This window comes from Arachis duranensis, chromosome 5 (assembly GCF_000817695.3).
Source record: "Arachis duranensis cultivar V14167 chromosome 5, aradu.V14167.gnm2.J7QH, whole genome shotgun sequence".
Classification (NCBI taxonomy): Eukaryota; Viridiplantae; Streptophyta; class Magnoliopsida; order Fabales; family Fabaceae; genus Arachis; species Arachis duranensis.
The window spans coordinates 31,206,134-31,211,419 of record NC_029776.3 but is presented as its reverse complement, the minus strand read 5'-3'; positions in this window follow the sequence as shown (position 1 = coordinate 31,211,419).

Genomic DNA, 5,286 nt, shown 5'->3' with positions numbered 1-5,286 from the left:
GCAGTCCTTTTTAGTCTCTGAATCAGATTTTTGCTCAGGTCCCTCAATTTCAGCCAGAAAATACCTGAAATCACAGAAAAATACACAATCTCATAGTGAAGTCCAGAAAAGTGAATTTTAACTAAAAACTAATAAAAATATACTAAAAACTAACTAGATCATACTAAAAACAATGCCAAAAAGCGTACAAATTATCCGCTCATCACATACCAATCTAATATATGTGATGACCCTCATTGTGGTTGTTAACCACAATCATCATATGCATATGAACCCCCTCCTCAACATAGCCCTCCACAACCATACTCACAAGTCTCATACCACCATTCACCTCCATATGATCCTAACCCACACCCATCAGACCAACCACCATATAAACCATACCTAGAGCCACCACCATTCCAATGCTAATACTCCCATGAGCCACAAATTTCATATATACCACCTCAAGACTTTCACCAATATGAACCACCTTCTGACTATAATACCTTTCCCCCAAATAATGAACCCTCTCTTCCAGTACTACCTCCAATAGATGAAGGTCTCCATGCCCTCATGCTAAAGCAAAGAGATCTTAGTTCTTATATCCTAAGGCAACAAGAGGAGACGAAAAAGGAGTTTAAGGAGTTAGAAGCCAAGATTGCTATCGTGGTAGAAGCCGTTAGCAAGATGGTCTCATCCCACCTAAGCTTGTGTGATCAAGGCACTCCCATTGTTGAATATGGAGAAGCAATCAAGGAGCTTAGTGAGGGAGTGAATTTGGAGCTTTAAGGTGGAGAAGAGGAGGAGGTAGAGATTATTGAACAAGAGGAAGTAGTGGTTGAAGATTTAGGAGTTGTTGAGTGCAAAGAGGAATCTATAGTTGAAGAGCCTTCTTCCAGGGAGTTTGAAAGTGATTTCAAGGAGGATAGTGCACAACCTTTAAGGCACAATGTGATTGAAGAATTCGAAGAAGTGGGGCAAGCACCTAGTTCCCCCATCTATGATGATTCCGCATCAACATATGATCCTTTTGAGTTTGAGGAATCCTCCCCCATTGGACTTGGAATTGATGATGAGGTAGATTTCACTCAACCTCCTATTTATGATTTGAGTGATGGAGAAGAGTTAGAAGAAATTGTTGAAGAAGAACTTGAACTTGAGGAAGCTTGGTAAGAGATAACGCTTGAAGAACCTTGCCAAGTGGTGGAAGCCTCTAGAAGAGGATGGACAGGAGTAGAACGTGCTTTATTGATATCATTGGGAACTTTTCTACCAAGGCCATCATCTAATCCTTCATTCGAGTGGGTAAAACTCATTAGTCTTAGCTTTATTATCCCACTTGAATTTGGTTTGCTTGAAACGAATGGCCAACTTAGAGCGCTTTGCGGAATTAAGTGTAAAAGGAGGATGTTTAGTGGTTGGCGTTGTAAATATAGGCTTATTATGGTTGGAAGCTCAAAATTTAGGAGCATGGATTGTTGTAGTGCTCAATTGGATGGGTCTAGGAGGATAGTTTGGTGCCCAAGTGAGAATTTTGCTTGCTTACCACCTGGAGGAAATTATCATGATCAACTTCAAGATGGGTGTGAAAACAAAGTGTGGGATCCCGGATTACAAGATATAGATCAACTTTGGGAGCCCATGGTTTGTGAAGAACTCCATCAAAGCTTGGAGATATTAACTTTGAATGATGGAGCTTATTGGAAGTCTAAGCATTGGTGGATGTTCAAGGATGGATTCAAGCACAAGCCACCTTGATGAGGAGCTCCCCATAAGTCCAACTTAAGGACAATAAACAAAAGTGCTAGGTGGGAGACACCCCACCATGGTAAAATCCTTTTATTTTCTTTCTTTGTACATATTGGTAGAATTAGTTTAATTTCATGTTTTTATTGGTTTGTTAAGTTTAGTTAGAAGTATAATCTAATAAATAAGGTTTTAGGGTGTTTTGGTAGTTGTTTGGAGGATTGAAAGGCTTGGATTGGTGCAAGAACTTAAGAAAAAAAAAAACAGAACACCATCCACGCGTGCGCGCACCTAACGCGTACGCGCACATGACCCAACGGCCATCTTCTCCAACCTCTCCTATAAACATCGAGACAACGTCCACCTCATCCCCATCAACCTCCATTCCTCTTATGATCGAGAGTCCCATTTTCCGTCATCCAACCAAATGAATCACCACTCACCCTTCATTTTTGCGACGGTCAGCGGCCAACCCACCCTCTACCTGGCGCGTACGCGCACATCATCTTAAATTCGCAATGCACGCGCACGCACACTGTGCGCGCGCGCGTCGATTGCACAATCTGCACCCCCGGTACCTTTACCCGAGAGTTGTGCCAGATTTGGGCCGGCACTATGCCTCCGGCCTAACTCGATGCACGCGTGCGCGCACCTGGCGCGTACGCGTCCTTCGACCAATATACCCATCGACGCGTAAACGTGCATAACGCGCACGCGTCGGTAAAAAAAGAGTTTTTTTTCCCCTTCCATTTTCTTTTGCTTATCACATTCGCATACTTCTACTCTTCCCATTTTCATTCAGTTTTTGTAGTATGTTTTCGTGTTTTTTTTAGTCATTTCAATAATGGTGTTGGATTCTTACACTCAATTGTTGAGAAATTCTTGCATTATTTTGGTGCTTCTTGACTTGTTTGATATTGTTGGGTGATGAAACTTTTAAATCAATGCTTCATCTTGTATGACTCTTATGTCTTTGTGCATTGATATGACCTCATATTGTCTTTCATGACCCACTTCTTCTCATTGGAACTTGATGCTCAATACACTCTTCATGCCTTAACTTTACTCTTGCATCGAGCTTAATGACATGCCTTAGCTTACATTGTTTTCTCACTCACATGCTTAGCTACCATGTAGTAGAGAACCATACCTTTATTTGGCATTAGCCCCCGCCTATGTTCTATTTGCTTTGATATCTTTGTTATAGGCTTCACTTTCTTTCTTTTTCTTTCCTTTTAGGTTGGCCACCAAGAAGGGAAAAGGAAAGCTTCTAAATGGGGCAACAAACAAGTCATCTGCACAACCTTTTGAAGGAGCTCATCACTTGTAGCAACTCATCCATATTGCTCTTCTTTGTATGCACCGAGAATGGTGCAATCTTCAAAGTGTAGGGAGGTCGTTCAACCGATCTCCGTGGGTAACAATTTTCTTTTTTTAATACCAATGTTAGCTAGTTATTGCATTGCATGATAGGTTGCATGATAGTTAGAATTTGTACATATTTTTACCACTTCTTTTTTATGTTAGGACTACTTGGTTAGGGTGATGATTTCTTTCCCAAGAAACCGTTTTAGGGCAACCTACCAATTTGAAAATTTTTTTTGTTAAACTTGCTTGAAAGAATGTATTTTGGATCATGTTTTTGAGTTAAGAACACAAGCTTGTGAGATTTGAGCCTAATGGTGTGGTTACATCTTATAACCATTTATTTCCCTTCTTGTGTGCATTATTCTCTTCCATGATTGCAATCTTTGCTTTGTTTGATTCTTTATGTCCATTATTTTGTGTATACATGCATTTATATGATTGAGGCCATCAATTCATTTAGCTCACTTACCCAAATAGCCTACCTTTTATCAACCATTGTTAGTCAATTTTGAGCCTATTTAATCTCTTTTGTTCTTAATTTTAGCACATCACTACCCCTAAGTGAAAAAGAATAAATGTTTCTTAATTTGGATCTTTAATTTGCTTAGGCTAGTGAGGGTGTGTATCAATTGGGTATGGAAAACTTGGGACATTGGTTGAGGTAAAAGTATATTTTGTATTTTTGTGAAACTTTTGGGGAATTGGGTATATACTCATACATTAAATATGTAAAACCATATGCATTGATACGTTTGTATATACTTTAGAAAAAAATAAAAAAATAGAAAAAGAAATATATATATATATATATATAATTGCAATAAAAAGGGGACAAAAATGCCCTAAAGTAAAGTAACAATAACAATTCATAAGGAATGTGAATTAAAGAGAATGTATGAGTATGTGAAAAAAAGGTGGGAATCATGGGTAGCTAGGTATTGTATTAGAATTGTATAGGTTGTTATATGTTTTTGGTGAGAGCTTACGTTAATCTAAGATTCAAATTTCAAGCTCACTTGATCATATGCATCCTTACCTTGACCCTAGGCCCATTACAACCTATGAATAAGTCCTCATGATAAATGTATGCATGCATTGAATAATTGTTGATTGTTAGATGAAAAACAAATCTTGAAAAGCAAGATTTGAGGAGAATTGAGTGGATCGACCCTAAACACATGACCGACTAGAGCGTATACACATCCAGTGAGGGGTTCGATTGGTTAATTCCATGCTTCCGACCTATGATCATTTCTCATCTTGCAAGTTGTAAATTCTTATCTATGACTCAATTCAATTGTGGATTGGATTTGGTTATGATTGTTTTAGCACTTGGTTGGTTATATATGTATTCTTGGAAATTGGTTTATTTTGACTAAGTAAATACATATAGATAGTTAGATATTAGGCAGAATAGTTGCATGCATATAGATAGAGTGCATATAGATAGTTAACATTGAATAAATGTTGATATCCCCTTTCTTATATCTTTCTTGGTTTAGCATGAGGACATGCTATGTTTAAGTGTGGGGAGGTTGATAAGCCACAATTTTATGGCTTATCTTGTGTTAAATTGAGTGGATTTTATCAACTTTTTCTACATTTATTTATTAAAATAGCATAGTTTTGTGAATTTTTCCTAAATTATTCTTAAGAGTAAAAACATGCTTTTTAGGCCTTTAAATTGCTAGATTTGATTCACTTTAATCCCATTCGATTCCTTGATGTGTTTATTGAAGTGATTTCAGCTTTACAAGGCAAGTGTAGATTGAAAAAATAAGGAAAAAGCATGCAAAGACTAGAGTGCAAACACTTCCGGTGAGGGTTCGATGCTCAATTCCTTGATTCCTGGCTTTCATGAGCGTTCTTCTTGCAAGTCTATGTGAACTTCATATTTATACTTCAATTGGTAGGATTCATGAATCATTATATGATCTTGACCCTACTTGTGCATGTGTGACTTGGAGGATTGATTTATTTTTAACCAAGTAGGTAAAACCATTTTACATTTTAGTTGCATATAGTTTAGGTTGCATATATCTCATTTACATGGAATAAATGTTGATACCCTTTGTTTCTCTCTTGGCTTAAGCATGAGGACATGCTTGGTTTAAGTGTGGGGAGGTTGACAAACCCCATTTTTAGGGTTTATCTTGTATTGATTTTAGGGGATTTTATCACCTTTCACCT